Source organism: Eubalaena glacialis, chromosome 15 (genome assembly GCF_028564815.1).
Source record: "Eubalaena glacialis isolate mEubGla1 chromosome 15, mEubGla1.1.hap2.+ XY, whole genome shotgun sequence".
NCBI classification, from domain to species: Eukaryota; Metazoa; Chordata; class Mammalia; order Artiodactyla; family Balaenidae; genus Eubalaena; species Eubalaena glacialis.
The window spans coordinates 49,481,700-49,501,507 of NC_083730.1; the positions used below are offsets into that span (position 1 = coordinate 49,481,700).

At 35.9% G+C, this 19,808-nt stretch overlaps 1 protein-coding gene across 1 annotated transcript in view; it reads left to right on the forward strand.

Annotated features, from left to right (window-relative positions):
• Positions 1 to 19,808, forward strand: part of CDH2 (cadherin 2) — a 212,837-nt gene that overhangs the window by 130,924 nt on the left and 62,105 nt on the right. The window lies entirely within an intron of this gene.

The window sequence follows — 19,808 nt, forward strand, 5'->3', positions numbered from 1 at the left end:
TTCTGTTCCTATGGATTCTTTTTTCACCACTTCTTTGAATCTGTATTTCTTCTTTGGGATTCCTGTTGCCATCACTGGCTCGGGTCCCTAGTTCACGCTCAAACACTGATCTCTTCAGTAAAATGTCTTTGGCTTTTCACTGTAATCCCAGCCTGTGTGTTTAAGTTAGGTCATTTGTCCCAAAACACTACTTGTGCTTTCCCTGCCCAAAAATCTTCAGCGTCTGTCTCCCAAATTTTTACAAGAGCTCTACAGTTTGTCTATACTAAATCTGTAGGTGTATCTTCCACTCTATCCCTATATTAACTTGATATTTCAAGCAATGGTTAGCTTTTGCCTTTCCTTGGGTATGTTGTAAGTCTTCTTTCCTCTGCTCTGGGTTATTATTCCTACCAGAATTCCCTTTCTTCCTAGTCTCACCTTCCCAAATCCTCCAAGGTTCACAATTGTCCCAAAATACTTCTGTAGACTTCCTCACTGGTTCCCACAGTACTCTCATGCTGTACTCAACTATTTAGCATATGATATGAACTGGAAAGTTAATTGTTGAAAGGGGGATGTTTCAGAACAAGACAACATCTGACTAGCCATTGTTAAAAGTAGTTCTGCCTTCACGCGAGAACCCTGTCTGAAAACCTTATAAAGTTTTTTGGAACGTTTAACATCTGTAGCAATCTGAGAGAAAAAGCACTCAAGAATCTCGTGTCTACCCATTAGCGAAATTACTTGTAGGCATGTTTTACACTTTGAGCATCTTTCCTTTTAGGTGCATTTAGAGCATAGAGTGCATTTCTCTAATTACGAAATTTTGTATTTTAACAAATATTCTCCGGCACACTCATTTTGACATTTAATCTTGGATTCGTACCCAATTCTGGGTACAAAACCAACGAGTCCTTACCAGCCTTAATGATCTTAGAGGCATTTTGAGCGCTGCTGGGTACACAAAGCACGTTCATTATTGACCTCTCATCCAAGTTGCTTCTTTGGAGAAAGCTACGAGAGCTACTGATATTTTTTACTTAACAAATTGCTAAGTAACAGGTGACGGAGAGTGACTAGCTGACAAAACTAGGTAGAACACTCATCTTAAGAGAACCCAAAGGGGGAGATTTGTCCAAAGAGAAAAGCTGTTTCCCCTGACCCCTACCCCCACCCCCAAGAATTTATTCTGTTGTATTTTGTTTTGCAAACAGACAAAAGAACCGGCAGAGCGCAGGAGGGTTTTGTGTTGCACCGAGGTTGGGGGCAAGAATTTGAAAGGGATCAGTGAATCAGATGTAATGTGGACCCTGTTGAGCCACCCAATCTCTCTTTTTTGCTGACGGTCAGTATTCCAGTTATAAAAAGCTGCAGAAGCATTTCCGCCCGCTCGAAAGAACTTTATCCCTGTTTTTATTCTGACATACCTATTATGACTTTGTTCACTAAGCAGAAGGAATTATGGGAAATGGAAATTCAATGGCATGTTTTTATTAAAGAGCTATGTGTGTATCTTCATGGAGAAATTAAAGAACCAAACAGAATCCTATGTTTTCCTTTCAGGTAACAGAAATTGCCTTATTCATTCTCACTAACAGTGATTTGGTTGAACCAGAAAACAAAGTAGCATAAAATGAGAAGGCTTATATACAAAGCATATTTTATATTTAAAAATAAAGAAGTCAGTGATGCTATGAATTTCTGTGATTCTAAAAATCAAATTAAAACATAATCACAGGGACTTCCCTGGTGGTGCAGTGGGTAAGAATCCACTTGCCAATGCACAGGACACGGGTTCGAGCCCTGGTCCAGGAAGATCCCACATGCCGGGGAGCAGCTAAGCCCATGAGCCACAACTACTGAGGCCGTGAGCCACAACTACTGAAGCCCGTGCACCTAGAGCCCGTGCTCTGAAACAAGAGAAGCCACTGCAATGAGAAGCCCGTCCACCGCAACGAAGAGTAGCCCCCGCTTGCCGCAACGAGAGAAAGCCTGAGAGCAGCAACGAAGACCCAACGCAGCCAAAAAAAAATAATAATAATCACAAAAAATCTGTGCACATGTATTCTGTGGGGCAGGGGTGGTGGTTTAAGGAAGGAGTGCTTAAAAGCCGTATTTCTCCTTTGCCTTCCTTAGTGCTGTAAGTATAGAGAATTGCACATCTTCAAATCCAGCTGCTGATACTTGGCAACAGACTCTGTTGGTCCCTTTCTGTATGTAGTAGACATTTTCCTGCAAACTGCAAGTAAATGAAAAGTTTACAAGCCACATGTTTTTGTGGCAAACTTTATCCCTTTTGCGATACTCTATTTAAACATGTTTTTAAATGTCACCTTCAGCTTTTTGATTTCGTGGCCTAATTTCCCTAATCCCCACTATGTAGATCTTCATCTTAAGTCACATAATTTGCTAGAGAAATATTTAGATGAGACTGTGACTTCCTTGATGGCAGAACACTTGCCATGTTTACATTTAGATTTCAGCTCCTTCCTTACAGGAGGACAGATGCGATCAGACATGGGAAAAGGAGTAAGAAAATAGAATATCAGGCAGCTATGAAAAGGAATCTTATAAATAGAAAAACATTATTAATGTCCCTTTACATTTTAGTTCAGATGTCTATATTTTTACAAATCTAATTTATTTGAAGCAGGACTAACCTGTATTTAGTTGCCTAAATGTGTCTAAGATTAAGAATGTGTCGCATACTTCTCTTACTTAATATGTACTTTGAGTTTAGTAGGTCTTCCTGAAAATAAAGTCAAATTTAAAAGTCCTTGACTATGAGTCATCTTTAAATAAGAGATCTCTGTTAACCTCAAGTAACTCTGCAAGTCTGAGAAATGAAGGTTAACCTCATGAATTTTGTAAAAATTTGCCAGACATCAAGGGATTTGAAACCGCCTAGAAAAATAATAAGATATTCAACAAATTTGCTTGTTTTAAAGGCTAAACTGTAATCCATGAAAGAATTACCAAAAGGTGGTGTGTGCATATAAAACAGGCGGTTTAAAGAAATTGACTTTGAACCTGAAAAAAAAAGAATGCTACTCATTAGAAACCAAAACTTGCAGCAGAATATTTATGTATGGCCATTATGATACGAACTGAATAAAGAATGTCTCCTTTATAACAAATACTGAGTTGATTTTATTGGAAACTTTTAAAAGAAAATACGTCATGTAAAAGTTAAAGGAGCACCTATTTTACTTCATCTTGAAATAGTCATATTGGTTTTCTTGCCATATAATCTCCCAAGGAACTTTGTAGGTCCTCAATTTATCTTTCCTGAGGAGCATTTATGCTATCAAAATTGCTAACTTAGGAGAAATCATGGATCGCATCTTTAGTTGTCTCGAATGCATATTTTTATCTTCCAGAGTTTTTATTTCCAGAGAAATATTTCTAAAGAACTGTTCTAAAGAAATGTCTTCTAAAGAAGTTCAGGCTTTACCTCTTCTCATTGACATTCATTATTTTTAAAGGGAGTGAGGAATAGAATTTGGAACTTGAAATACTGGTTGTATCTTTTGCCTTCAAAGATTTATACTCATTGTGACACCGTAGTACCGAAATGACTGAAATCTGTTCATGCAAAGAAGGTGATTGGTCTATCAGAGGAAGAGTTGTGTTTCAAACAGAATAACTTAAGCTTCTTTGACTTTTCTTGATGACATACAAATTCTAGCAAAAGGAAAGCAACCAGATTATAAAGTACAATTCATTAATGCCCACATAATTTGTTGACCTCTTGAAAAGAAGAGTGACCATTGAATCATTGTCATGATTTCGATCACTCTAGCTGTTGCTGCCCTTTCATCCATCGTTACATGGAATATATTACTTAGATTTTAACTTTGCTCTGGGATTTGATAGCTTTTAGTAACTAGAGAACAATACATTTAAAATGATTTTATTCCTGTAGGAGTAGTCCTTTGCTTTTTGTCTCGGAGAAGCCATTGTCTTTTACTTAAAACTTACTCAACAACAATTAAAACAAAACAACCAAAAAAAAAAAAAAAACGAGTATCACGTTCAGTGGTACTATTCACTCAGGGATTTGTTATGATACTGAACTTTAGAATATGTGTATGCATATTTTTAGTGCTGTAAAAGATATTAGCAGTCTTCCAGTGAGACTTTCCCGTAAGAAATGAAGATGCAAAGCTGTTTAGAGGATTATTGGGCATTAGTGGGATCGCAACCAGAACTGAATTTACTGACTTGTGGTCCTCTGTTCTCTTTATGTTTTGCAAACAAGAACAAAATGATAAAAAAAAATCTCATCATCAATGCAGTTCCTTCTTATTTAGAGAAAAGTACACTACGTCAGACTAGTTGAGGGTATGGTTCAATTGAGTATAAAACGATAGTGTTTTAGTGGAGATTACTTATAAAATACATGAGATTAGAGTTGGCCTTTATACAAGCAGTGGTTTTTTTTTTTTTTTTTAGTATCTTTTAGCTTTATGAATAATTCATCTGATTAGAAACTGAAGTTACTTCTGTAGTGTACTCCAAATTAAAGTGCATATTTAGTGCCCCTGTTGTTTGGACTATAATTTATTCAAGGCGTGCTTGTTATATAATGAGTCTGATTTTTCTGTGTGACTTGTGGAATCAATCCTATTTCTTTATAATCACATCTTGCATATTATATTGTATATTTCTGAATAATTCCCACATTTAAAAAATGCCACTCATGGTCTTCCTCATGTTAAGAGGTCACCCATGGGCTCCGGAAAAGGGGAAATGCTAAGGCTTTTTTAAAAACTAGAATAGCATTTCAATTTTAACACTGAATCCTACTGTCACATAGGCATGGTATACACACGCACTGCCCCTGAATTCTATGAACCAGTTTCATGTACATCAGTGATTAGATTGTTCGTTTGTACCTCTGTTGACATTTCTTCTTTTAGCTGAATGGATTTCAGTCTACCTGGAGACTGCTTCTCTCAGTAAGAGCCTTTAGCCCATAAAACTCCCTCCCCCACAAAGATAATATGTTCCCAAAACTCCTTGCCAAACAAATTTGCCCTAGAAAAAGATCCTTTACAGATACTCATCCTTAACAAAGGCATCGAGCAAGGAGCAGTTGACCTGACCCAAACACCACTCTTTCCATAAACACTGATGTCTCTGTGAAGGCACCATCACTGCCAGACTGCCATGCCTCGATCATGCTGAAGCCACCACCTCTCGCCTGTCCCCACGCAGCCTATCGGAGTCCTGTTCATCCTTCTCTGCTCAGATCAAAAGTCGGCTGCCATTTCACTACATCTTTAGTGATCTCCTTTCTCCCTTCGGTTGTAATTGTCAAAAGCTTTGGTTTAGCCCATCTTGTTATATATTGTTCTACTTTACTGTTAGTTATTGAAGCCCTTTCCTCCTAATTTTAAACTCCTAGAGATTAGGGATCTTGTTATCTTCATTTCAGTATTCATCTTAAATGGCAGACAAGGAATCATTGGGTTAATTTTCATTGAGAGTGGGCCATTCGGGGAGAAATGGAAATCAACCTTCGTCCTGAGATGTAATGGGTGCTTCTTAGGATGCCCCCAAAGAATTTCGGGCAGCAGTGGCCACACTCTCAATGTGATGAGGGAACTTACACTCTGTGGCCTTCTGTTTCCCTATGTATAAAGGTGGGCAACTAAAGAAAGAATAGGAAAAAATAAGTACATGAAAGTATTTATATCATTGTAGGTGGTATTTAAATGATACATATCACAAACATTCTAAACTCTGAACTCTGGACTTGGAAACAGTAGTAGTGAGAGTATTAGTTGACTGGTTACTCTGTACATGCTGAGTTACTCTGTAAGTTGACCACCTACTCTGTAGTTACTACTTATTCAGAGTACAGCACTAAGTAGACAGATAGATGGATTCACACATACATACAAAATAAGTTCATGTGATGTTAGTAACTAGTACTGTTGGATCTGAGGAAGAGGGTGAAATCCCCACCTTTGTCTTTTGTTTCTTTATATCGAGTCATCCAAGGAATATAAAAAAGGATGTGTATATATATGTATAACTGAGTCATTTTGCTGTACAGCAGAAATTAACACAGCATTGTAAATCAACTATACTTCAATTTTAAAAAAAGTTAAAAAAAAAAAGAGTCATCCTATCCACCTTCTCATTGAAGCAGGTTATAGTTGGTTAAGATGCTGAAACCCACAAGTTGCTTTATGCCCATTCTTCGCGGTCCCCAATTTTGAGGAGACCATGCATACATGAATGAACACTAGCTCAGCACTAGACTGTTGTTGTTTGCCTTATTCTTCACTGTTGAGGAGCTGGTTGGAATTTGTTCATTCCTCCTGCAAGTTTTCAAACCACCATTGTTTGAGAGGTCATGTAGTACAGGAGAGCACAGACTCTGGGTGGTCTGTGGCATCCCAGCCATAGCTACACGTTTTGCTCATTAGACCAATGACTAGGCTGCAAACATCAAAACACTTTTGTTTGCTGCCTCTCTATTTGCTTAGCTCTTATTAAGATGCATGATATGCTGTGCTTCTCCCCTATGTGTTCTATGATTCCTATTACTCATCCCTAGTCAACCCAGGTAATAAATAAAAAGAGGGTCTTGCATTCCTTTTATTCATTATCTGGTTTGATTGGAAAAAGTCAACTCTAATCATGTATTGCTATCAGTGACATGGAAAAAAAACGAAAGGAAGCAAGTTGGAAAAATTTAGGAAAGGTAACTGTATCTATAAAGGCTAAAAAGACTAAAATTAACCTAGTGGTCTTTTACCTGGGCAATTGATTAATCAATTAATTGATTAATTATCAATTAATTAATCTCCTGCCTGCCTGTTGTCCAAGTTTTCTTGCTTCCTCTCTTATTCTTTCCTCTCTCCTGCATTGTGTAATATTTCAAATATACGGAAAAGGGCCTGGGGCAGGAATCAATGTGGCTTGTTGGAGGAATCACCAGACCGCCTACGTGACTGTGGCTGCCCAGTGAGCTCCAAGAGGAAAGGAGGAAGAGGTTGCAGGGCCGAGGGCTTTTGTTAAGGATTTTGTTCTACGTGGTGTGATAGGAAGCCTTTGAGCATGATTTAATTTATGTTTTTAAAAGGCCACTCTAGGTGTCACAGAGAGTGGGAGTGATAGGCGAGTTGGAGGCTCCAGCTGTAACTCAACCCAGATAATGGCTGGTGCCGTGGGGGTGATGAGAAATGGCCATATTGGGGATATATTTTGAAAGTAGAGCTGACAGAACTTTCAAATACATTCCTTTTGGAATAAGACAGGCGTCAAGCTCAACTCCTAGTCTTGTAGTCAGAGCATTTGGGTGAAGGGTGAAACTGTTCACCATGGCGTTTGTTGAGGGATTGGGGGCAGAAGTGAATCAAGAGTTGGCTTTGGAACCTGTTCAGTTTGAGTTGCCTATTCGATGTCCAAATGGAGGTGGCAAGTAGGCAATTGGATATAGGAGTCTAGAGCTTGAGGGAACAGTCAAGGTTTATATATACTTTCTCAACAATCATCTTTGTGTAGGTGGTTTTTAAAACCTTGGGGCTGGTTGAAATCACCTAGGGTGAGAATGGAAAGAAGTGAAGATCCCGGGCTGAAGCTTGAGGCATCTGACAGAATTGGAGACGGAGTGGCCAGTGGGATAGAGCGAACCAGAGGAATGTTCCATGAAATTAAATTCATTTGGAGTGTGTTAGGTTCTGATTGTTGATTTCGTTGACTGTCCTTAGTATTAGATTGTTTGATGTATGATGATTTGGGATTGTGGAATTTTTGTTTTCATCTCTCATTCTGCCCTTGCACAAAACCACCCTGAGCCCAGCCTCAGCCCCATTCCCTGGCGTCAAATGGCAACCTAGATGCTGTGCCCTACGTCTTCTGACCTTCAAGCCCCTTAACCCAACAGAAGCTGAACTTCCAGTTGTCCCTGCCTGATTCCTATCCAGGTGGCAATTTACATTAAGTTCATTTCTGGTCCACAGAGATGTTTATTTTGTTTTTGAGTGTGGCTAGGTTTTGTCTCTCTCTTTTTAAAAACTCTTTATACTTCATCATTGCTGCCTGTTTGGAGCAAGGTGGTCCGTCGAAAACATGACCCGACTGTGCCATGCCATGCTATCCAGAAGTCTCCTTCATACCTTGCATTTCTATTTTGTTCTTAGTTTTTATATCCCTCTCTTTTTAAAAATGGGATTTTTTAAGATGAAAAATTCACATTTAATAGATCTTTCATCATTCCTGTTTAGGTGTGTGTTTTTCTGTCTTTGTCTCAATTATTTACATCTGTTGTTTTAATTCATTTTAATGACTCTGGAAGTCAAATGTCTAAGTTACTTAAAAATAGGGCTTTTAGTATATTATCCTAAAACATTAGTATTGCTGGGGCTTTTAGGCAAAAAGATGTAATTCCAACTGGTCTGCTTAATGCATCTACTCATCAGGACGGGATAAGGATATTGTTTTAGCCTAACTCAGTTTATTGTAGCGAACACATGCAGACTGAGAATTGGTTAAGTTGGGAGTAAATAGTGTGTACACAGGATACTTGCCTTGACATCCTCTTGGTTAATGTAGTGAAAATCCTTTAATACGTGCCTGTGTATGGGGTAAATCAAACATGCAAAATCTTTATCTCTGTAAAACTTAGAGATACCCTGACCCTTCATAAGTATACCTAAGAGCTGGACTAAGTGCCATAGTGTCATTTGGAAAAGCGGGGGTAAGACTAATGTCCCTGGGCAGAGCACTCATACACCTAAGATGTTTTCAGATAAATCACAGTGTGGAGCATACATGAGATGGCCATAATATTACAGTGTGTGACCATTCATCCCATGCACTTTGATATAATTAAGGAGAATGGTGAAATAGAAGTGTAATCATTTCTCCAAGAGGGAATGTCAATCCATTAATGAGTAGAAGGCTTATTATTGTCAGTTGAAGCAGCAGATTTTTGCCCAGCAATTTGGATTGCTGAGTTGGTCTGTTCACAGAGGTAGATGTTCATTTCAGGCTGTGATAGAAGGGAGGGGAACACTTTTGAAGAGGATTTTTTGTTTTATTTTTTTGTTTGGTTGGTTCTTTTAAACCAATGACAGCATTTTGAAATGACTGCAATTCTGGGCATTATAATACAAATTTAAAAAGCATAAAATATAATTTCTAAATATAAATAAGTAATTGACATTTAAAAGAGTATCACTCAAGTATTTATGCATTTGCGTAAAACCAAATAATCTTGAAATAGCCCTTTACTACTATTATATTGATGCACTAAAATCATAGCCCATTTTTTTTATTATATGTCATAGATTACTTACCCTTGTTTTTCTTGTGACTATCTGCAGTAGATCAGAGTAAGTACTAAGAAATACTCTCTGGTTAGGTTGTTGGAAGAATACTTTCATGCTACTAGAGCAGCTTTCTAGGGTTTATACAATAATTCTTCAAAAAATTGGAAACTGGTCTACTGAGACAATAAAATGATGGAGGCCATGTTTTTCCCCAGGTTATACGGTGATGTTTACCAACTAACAACCCATTAATTGAATTTATATTAGAATTTGTTCATTGCTTTTACTACTTAAATTTCATTGGCAACTTAGGGACTTCATATTATTACTTTGAGCAACTTCATTGGCTCTGTGAAAGACATAGTAACATTGATGACATTTTTATGGAATCCGACATATATTAAATGCTTAATACACATCATGTTGCTCATGTTCAGAAAAATGTAGACAGCCTTTAGAAATAACGCATGGGTTTTGGTGTTGCTTTTGTTAAATTTTTAGTTTGTTTTCTGTAGAAAGTCCAACTTTGTTCTTTGCAAAGTTCTTTCCAGTAGCTAGTGAGCCAGTATTTCTTTTGGGGGGATATGGCAGTAATAATTGGGAATTCAGCTTTTAAATTATGAGTTATGTACTATGGCAGATTTTCAAGAGCTGTTTTATATATCAGTACATTGTCATTTCTTCATATATGACAAGGATATTTTTCTCTAAAATCGAGTAAAGGAATAAATATTTCTTAAATTGTTTTAAGTGTTTAGGATGAAAATCTTATCCTTTCTGTTTTGTAACTTCACTATCAGCAAATAATTTGGGATTTAATAGTTTAATAGTTCAATGGACTTTAATTTCCGTTCATGTGATATCATGTCATACTGTAGGACTGAGTTGCTTAATGAACATTATGTTCTGTGTACCTCTTTCTTTTATTCAAATTTTATAAAATGTACAACATCCTTTTGTTCCTTGGTATACCCATGTCTTAGTAAGTTGGGCATTCTGGGGAGACATTCCCTCTTTCTGGTCTCTGTGGCACATTTTTAAGCCACATTGTTGAAATTGATTTAAACACAAGATTAGTTTAGTTTTGTTTTTTCCTTTCTAGTGGTGTACTGGAAAACTCCAATCAGCAAGAATTTCTCTTTTCAGCAAAGTTTATTAGGAGAACTCTATTTTCTTTAAAAATTAACAAAACCCTGTCACAAAACTTAGGAATTAGGATCCTTCTTTGTTGACATAAGTAGCCTGAAACACGAAGCTAACTAAATTGCATCAGATTTCAGAGACTAATAATCATACATTTGGGAAAAAGAGCTTCCACACAACCTGTGTTCTGTCAGAGTAATTTAATTTAGAGGTAGTGATATTTCAATGTAATTTGTTAATGGGCACATTCTGGAGAAAAAAAAAAAGAGTAATTCTGCCTGAACACTGATCATTTTATATATTTTTAGCTGGATTCTGTCAAAAGAAAGGGTTTTCATTGAATTTCATGAAACAGAGATGCCTGGAGGAAGAATATCAATGAAGTGAAGAACAGAAGAACAACTTAAATTTTTTGAGTTACTAGAATTGCATATAAGGGAGAATGTAATAATCTTACTGCTTTTCCAAAGGTTTAATATATGAAATTGTATGCATAGCATTATTGGACAATTGAAAATCTAAATTTCATATTTTGAATGTCATAATCATTATCATCCCTACTGCTTGTTTTGATTTTTTTCAATTTCACGAAGAATATCATAGCTCTTTATTCCTTTCTTTTATTTGTGGCAACTTGTATATAGATGTTAATTAAATACTACATGACTTGCCCTGGAAAGAAAATGAAATAACAGCTTCTCTAGATTTTATAACATTTTAGAGAACATTATAATAAAACCTCTTGCTTTTGGTGGGGAAATACCAAGGCTTTTAGTAATAAGAAATATTTTAGTTGTATTAATTTGATCTACAATAAGTTTGATTCTGATTTATTTCATTTCATAGACACTTCATCCTAATTCTGCTGCAGTGAGAGGGATTTAGGTCACTCAAGTTGAGACCTTATCATGATAGTCTAGGATGTGCTGCAATAACAATTACCCCCATTCTTCTGTGCTTAACATAAAAAATGTCAATTTCCCCTTCCTGTGAAGAAGTCCTCAGTGGAAGCAGGAGACTCTCCAGGGCAGTTCTCCATGGCTGGGCTCACTCACCCCTGGGGGTTCGAGCCTGTTATTATCTGCGTTTAACATGTCCTTTCTTAATTGCCACTGCAGGGAAAGAGGGCATCAACTTTTTTTTTTTTTTTAATTTCTGCTGTTCAGCAAAGTGACTCAGGTGTCTATATATATATATATATATTTTTTTTTTTTATGTTCTTTTCCATTATGGTTTATCCCAGAACATTCAATATAGTTCCCTGTGCTATACAGTAGGACCTTGTTGTCCATCATTCTCTATGCATCTACTAACCCTGGACTCCCAGCCCATCCCTTCCCAACACCCCCTGCCCTGCTGCCCCTGGCAATCACAAGTCTGTTCTCTATGTCTGTGAGTTTTGTAAAGAAGTTCATTTGTGTCATATTTTAGATTCCACATGTAAGTGATATCATAAGGTATTTGTCTTTCTCTTTTTGACTTACTTCACTTAGTATGATAATCTCTAGTTGCATCCATGCTGCTGCAAATGGCATTATTTCATTCTTTTTTTATGGCTGAGTAGTATTCCATTGCATATATGTACCACATGTTCTTTATCCATTATTCTCTCGATGGACATTTAGGTTGTTTCCGTGTCTTGGTTATTGTGAATAGTGCTGCTATGAACATAGGGGTACGTGTATCTTTCTGAATTATAGTTTTGTCTGGCTATAGAGGGTATCAACTTTTAAATGCTGCTGCTGGGAAGCGATATGTGTGACTTCAATCCCCAGATTTTATTGGCCAAAGTAAGCCACATGGTCATGCTGAAGGCCAAGGAGATGAGAAGTGTCATCTTTCTGAATGTTTAGAAAGAGGAGAAAAACTGAAATTATTGGTCATCATTCGCAATGCCAACTGAAGCGTTAATATTTCAGCAGTATGGCAAAATAGATCAGTGTTTCCCAACCAGATTGCCAAGAATGGGATATAAGTGTGCTGTAGATACTCATGGTTGAACTTTTTTATAGTGTTAAAAATGTGAAGGCATTTTTATTATGAAACAGGTCAGTAAATTAACTCACAATAGTGAAAATTACATTTGAATGCTCTTTCATGGCTTTCTGTAAAAACTTCCTGAAAGTTTTTATTATTTTTATTATTTTTCTCTTTTGCTAAGACTTGCATAGACCCAAGTCTCCACATAGCATCTCCCCAGATCTTTTCATTGACCAAGTACTGGCTGCACATGGAGTGAGCACCAAAATGTCCCCTTTCCCACTGAAGCCCCCCAGTCACCTGATCATTGTTTTTATATCAGTGTGTTTATCTTAAGTGAAAATTTTGTGCAAATGTTACTTTTATTATTCTTTCAATTTCATTTGCTTGCATCTTTTGCTCATACTTTTCTCCATTTAATTCTAAAAGAGAAGGTATATATAAATTTTATCTTTTTATGTTTTTGTCAGGTACCAGAGAATTATTAACGTTGTTAGATTTCTCAGTTGTTTATTTCTTCTTCCCTCCTTCTTTTTCTTTTTTCCACTTTCTTCTTTTGCTTTTTTTCCTTTATTCCTGTTGGATTTTAAAGTTAACAGTCAAAATCTTTTCTCGATGGAAACCAATAGTTAATTTTTGTGTGTTTTTTAAAATTAAAACGTCTCTATTATGTTAAATTTATATAGGTTTTTGGAAACAAATTCCTTAGAATTAAATTGATTGGTTTTTCTGGACATAAAATTTACTAAATTACTAAACAGGACTGTAAGTTGCAAAAATGGATTGTTTTCAAAATATTTTTTGATTATCTAGAACTGTAAATAATGATTATATTTTGTACATTTTTAAGACTTTCAATTCTTAAATTAAATGAAAATTAATATTCAGTGTTCCAGTTTAGATTACAGTATGTTTAATTTTCCAAGCTTTTCATATACCTTATTTTTAAATGTTTTAACAATGCAGAAGACTTGAAATATATTTATTTTATAGTTGTAATATTTATAATATTCATTAGTATATTATAGGACAATATTACTTATAGTTTACTATTTATATATTATATGTATATTATATATTATTTACAGATAGATTTTCTGAAGCTATACATGCCTGCAGTCTCTTTTGTTTTTAGATTTCATTTTAAAGTGTGTTTACTTTCCCAACCCAGTGGAAAATGGAAAGACTTCAGTTACAAAAACCCCTTCAAATGTTTTCCCTCAAATTGGAATTCATGAGTCCTTATAATTATTCTCACACTTGGTCTAAAGGTTTTATCTGATGCAAAAGTGAGCCAGTGAAGCTACATGCAGGACTAATTTTGTGGTCACTGTACCCCAAAACAACCAATTTAGGCAGAAGAAATTTTGGATTCTCTTAAGCAGAAAGTAAGGAAATTCCTTTATGAGATTGAGTATAGCACTACATGATTGAGCTCTAAAAGCCATTTATGGGATTTTACACTTAATGCCTTAGGCCAAAATGCCTCACACAAAGGCAGAATTTCTTATTTTACCAGCTTACATATGTATCGTCAATGCTATACTGGAAACCAAGGAAGTAGAAGAAATAGAAAAGGAGCCACTTTTTTTTTTTTTTTTTTTTTTTTTATTTATTTATTTTTGGCTGTGTTGGGTCTTCGTTTCTGTGCGAGGGCTTTCTCCAGTTGCGGCAAGCGGGGGCCACTCTTCATCGCGGTGGGCAGGCCTCTCACCATCGCGGCCTCTCCTGTTGCGGAGCACAGGCTCCAGACGCGCAGGCTCAGTAGTTGTGGCTCACGGGCCCAGTCGCTCCGCAGCACGTGGGATCTTCCCAGACCAGGGCCCGAACCCGTGTCCCCTGCATTGGCAGGCGGATTCTCAACCACTGCACCACCAGGGAAGCCCAAGGAGCCACGTTTGAATAATACACTCAGGAGAGGTACTGTTGGCATGTCACACATCATAGTGACAGCACGAATCAAAAAGATTATTAGATCAAAAGAGTGATCATTGCATGTTGATGACTTTAAGGAATTAACAAATATGTTGGTTAATAGCAGTCGTTAGAATCCTTGAAGAGTATTATTCATTTTGAAAAAAAAGACAAACTTTTGTAAATCATATATTCAAAGACCCAAATGAACACTTTAAAGCAAGATTTGAAGCAAATATTACATGAGGCTGTTGCTCTGGCCCTAATGGCATGAAGGTATAATGGCTATAAACAGTATGAAGATATAAACATCAGGAGTTTAATCTGAGAGCCCCATGATTCTATGTTAGTTTTACTCACCTGGAAACTCTTGTATATAAAGGTTTGCTCATAAATCTTAAAACCACATAAATTGGTATTATGAAAATAAATGGCAACAGCTTTATGCAAAGATCAGGGATTAGAAAACCATATTTGCTGATATATACCAAAGTGCCCAAGCTGTCCAAAGGACACTTTTTTTGCAAGAGTTTATTAGCTAATAGAAAAATGGATTGTGAGTGTGTTTGAATGTTGTTCACTGCAGATTTGTTGAAGGAGAGTTATTCGCTTGAAAAAAATGCCTACTTAACTGACATTTTGGAGCATCTGAATGAACTTAATTGAAAATCGCAAAGGCCATGTAAATATTACACATACTCACCGAGCTTATGGATTTGAAGCAAAGTTCAACTTTGGAAAAAGGATAAAAATGATTCATTTGTGATATTTAGTTGGTGTTACATTTTAAATCCTAAGGAAAAATTATTGACTGTTAGAGCAATACCTATATATGCTTGAAGTCAAGTTTTATCATTATTTTAAAATACTTAAGATGAAAAAATATGAAAACTTTTACATTTCCACAAGGAATTTCAACATTGTATTTGTCAATTAAGGAAAAGAAGGACCAGGAAATTTAATCAGTGTATCCCTCATGGCTCATGACAAGAAAGAACTTTCTGTCAATTTGAGAAAAAGTGATGAACTCTGTGCTACCCATTTGCTACCACCGACTTTTGTAAATAAAGTTTGCCTTGGTGGTAATTATCAAGAATTTGATGTCTCTGTCATAAAACTTGTTATTAAAAAGGCATTTCATGCAAATAAGCTCAAATTTCTTATTAAAGATTTTTAAAAATTTTTTTGTATGGAAGTTTTATGTGTATTTAATAGTCAGTATGTTTCCCAAAACTCTGTATTTCATTTTTCTTATCATAATTATATGCTATAAAGAAAATGTAATGACTTTTTCCACCAAGGTCCATATGGAAATTTCCAAACTGTCTCTAGTGTATCCTACTGTGCATGTGTGAAAAGGATTGGTGGACCCTAAATGGTTCTAGGAAAAATTGTTCCGCAAATTGAAACTCAGAAAGGGCCTAGAGTAAGCAAAGAATATCTAAGCAGATTTATGAGCAAACCTGCACTTGGTAACCTTTCTCCATTGGAATCTGTAAGTAAAAACACCATGAAATCCTTAACGTTGAGACAGTTCTTCTTTACCTTCCTCCCTATCACTTCTTCACTAATAGATAGCTAGCTCCTTAATAAATATTGCCCTGTCCCCATAGAAGGAGAACGTCTGTTAACACTGTGAAACTATTTCTGTTTTCCCAATATGCCTTCAGAAATAGCAATTAATGTGGGGAAAACATACAATAAAAAAGTCAAAGGGATATTTAGGCACAAAACTCTTTTACAGTGTTCTCTCATAATTGTTTCTGAATATGGGTGATGTTTTACTTAGGCAAAAATTATAAACTGTATGTGTGTATTTGCACATTTTCATTTCTGTGGTTTATGTAGTGCTATTAACTGCTAATACATTTAATATATAAGATCCGTGGTTTGCCGTTAATATTTTATAAGGATATTATGGTTTTATGGTCAACATTAATTTGAGGTATTGCTTTAAGAGTCAAAAGTACTTTAAAATAATTATTTCACTGGTGTTTAATTTCATATTAATCATGTTAACAAAGTTTTATGTAGGCTAGAACACAGTAACTACATATTATATGTAAACTATGCAATGGCTCTAATAATAAATTTGTTGTTTAATATAATGATGTTTTTAGGCACAAACATTTAATTGTGTGTAGAGTTGTTTTAAATTTGAATGATCCAGTGGATCAAGTTTGTTTTCTCAGTTGTCTAAGGCAATTTATTTCCTTTTCTCCTATGTTTTGAAATTCTGCAGTTTCTACTCTAAGTTATTTGAGCACTTAAGCAAAATTAATGCTTTAATGTAAAGAAGATTGTCAGAAAATGATATTTCAAGTTGAGTTCGATTGTTTTTAAAATAACAGAATTTCAACTTTATTACATGTCTGATAAAATATTATGACTTTCGTGAAACTACACTCAGTATCTCCCTACATAGGGTGTTTATGTAAAGTTATTGATTCAGTTATATTATCCAGCTCCAGCTAATACCACGTTGGGGCAATTCACTGGAACTCATGTTTGGGAGAGACAGGATATTGACAACTATGTACTCCTTTTAAATATCTAATAATATAGCTAGTTCCCCTAAAGGAAGTATTTTTTAAATTATTAATAGACTTTATTTTTTAGAACAATCCTAAGTTTACAGAACAATTGAGCACCAAGTGAAGAGTTCCATATCCACCCCACCCCATAGTTTTCCCTATTATTAACGTCTTGCATTAATGTGGCACATTTGTTACAACCAATAATGATACATTACTGTAAAGTCCTTAATTTTACTTTAGGATTCACCCTTTGTGTTGCTCAGTCCATGAGTTTTGACAAACGCATACTGTCATGTATCTGCCATCACAGTATCATATAGAATAGTTTCACTGCGAAGGATGCATTTTAATTTAAAATAAATGTATCATCACCTTTTCCTAAAAACCTATATATTAAAAAATGATCAAACTGCTTCATATTTTGGAAAATAAAGGTTGAAAATCTTATTATATTGCTCAGAATTCTTTACCTACTATCCATTAGGAAAATGTGTTAATAACAGAAACAGCTTGGTTCCAGTGAACTATATATTTCTCCTCACAAGTCATATAACTATGATGTTTGCCTTCCTCATCTTCAAAGTTAAATTTTAAATCTAATCTTAATTTTACCATGTCCCTTGAATATCTCTTTCTCCCTTTCAAGTGGCTTCTGTCCACTCTCCTTTTTATTTTTAACCAGGTTTTTTGGTAAACATATTTTGCCATAGTCCTCCTGAAAACCGTTTTGAAAGTCCATAAATGGTAAATAAATATATTATATAAATTATAAATATGTATTAGTGCTGTAACTAAGATTCTATAACATAGCGGTTTTCCACTTTTTCCTATTAATTTCTATGTTTCTGTAAAAACTTTCTCCTAAGTAAGTTTCAGTGCTTGGTGCTAGGGCAGAAGTGAATCTGGTCAATTTTGAGAAAATATTCATGGTGCATCTAAGTCATAAGTGAACAAAACAACACACAATAAACACTGACCAATGGTAAACAAATGGAATTCGTGTATTATCCATTTATTAGACTACAGAGTGGGTGGTTTAAATGACAGAAATTTATTTTCTCACAGTTCTGGAGGCTGGAAGTCTGAGATCAAGGGGCCAGCAGGTTTGGGTTTTCTTGAGACCTTTCTCTTTGGCTTGCAGATGGCCATCTTTTCCTCTGTCCGTACAATGGTCTTTCCTCTATGTACATGTGCATCTATGTCCAAATTTCCTCTTCTTATAGACACCAGTCATATTGGATGAGGGCCCAGCCATATGAGCTCATTTACCTTAATTACCTCTTTAAAAACCGTATCTCCAAATATACTTATATTCTAAGGTACTGGGAATTAGGGCTTCAGCCTGTGAATTTTGGGGAACAGAATTCAGTCCATAACACTCATTGAAATTAATAAGCTTTTTAATTTGCATGACTTGAAAACAGTAAAACCTGGTAATTATTGATTAAGCATGTGAACCAGGCATATTTTGTGCATTAAATCACAACCACAGGATGAAGTCAGGATTGATACTTCACTAAGGAGAACTTTTTCAGTTGGCAATGGACCTTGAGTTGAGGTATTGATTCCACTGGTTGAATGTACAAAGGGAATTATGTAATACAAGACCTTTCTTTAAAACTGAGTAATGCCCCAAATGCTGCTTATTTTAATATTAAAACAATGAAAATTACCGGTTGTTTAAAAAACCCAGAACAATTTAATAACAGAAATATTAAACCAATGGGGGCAGGGGTACTAGAAAAGCAAAACAATTTTAAGTAACTGACCATTATGCAGTTTCCTCCCACGTGTTTTCTCCCATGTTAGACTCTCTGGGATCACCCACTTCTCATTCATAGGATGTGCAGTGACCCTCTGTAGGAAAAGGCACATTTTTTCCTTCTTTGCTAATACATTTTTTCAAAGGCCTCTATCTTTCCTAGCCTGCATCTTTCTGACACCTGAATCCAAATAGGTAAGCTGAGTACCAAATTAGCCGAAGTCAGTGGCAGTAACAGGGAGTGTGAATTTTTCTCATTTGCCACACACTCTCATTAGCCCGTGAGGGGCTCAGCTCCTCCCCTCTGTGGGACATTCAAGCTATGCTCCAAATGAAGAACTCCTTTTTAATATGCTAGTTACTTTGGTACTTTCAGAGATCTAAATGTGGCATTACTCTCTTCCCAAGCATCTATCGAGCCTCTTTTACTTTACTTTCATTGTCTATTAAAGGTTTAAGACTTGAGTCATAAGTTGAGTGAGATCCCTTTGTGCTCTTGTAGGGCAGACAACCACTAAGAGTCAAACAGCATGGAGCATTGGTGGCTTTCTGAATTTTCTACCCTGTCTGTAGAACAGATAAAATGATTCCTACTTTGGGTGGTTATTCTTAAGGTTAAAGTAAATAACCTTAAGTGTCTTGTTCAGTGCCTAGCATTCAACAAATGTTCATTCATTTTCTTTCACAACCCAACAACCTAAGTGTTCATCATCAGATGAATGGCTAAAGATGTGGTATACACACACACACACACACACACACACACACACACACACACACAATGGAATACTACTCAGCCATAAAAAAGAATGAAGTTTTACCACTTGCAGCAACAACATGGATGGACTTGGAGGGGACTATGCTAAGTGAAATAAGTCAGACAGAGAAAGACAAATACTCTATGATATCACTTATATGTGGAATCTAAGAAATACCACAAACTAGTGAATGAAACAAAAAAGAAGCAGACTCACAGATATAGAGAACAAACTAGTGGTTACCAGTGGGGGGGGGGGCAATACAGGGGTGAGGGTGGGAGTTACAAATTATTGGGTGTAACATAGACTATAGGGATGTCCTGTACAACACGGGGAATATAGCTAATATTTGGAATAACTGTAAATGGAGTGGTGTAACTTTAAAAAAATTTTTTAATGAAACTTTAATAATTTAAAAATAAAATTTTTGTGTTTCATCTTG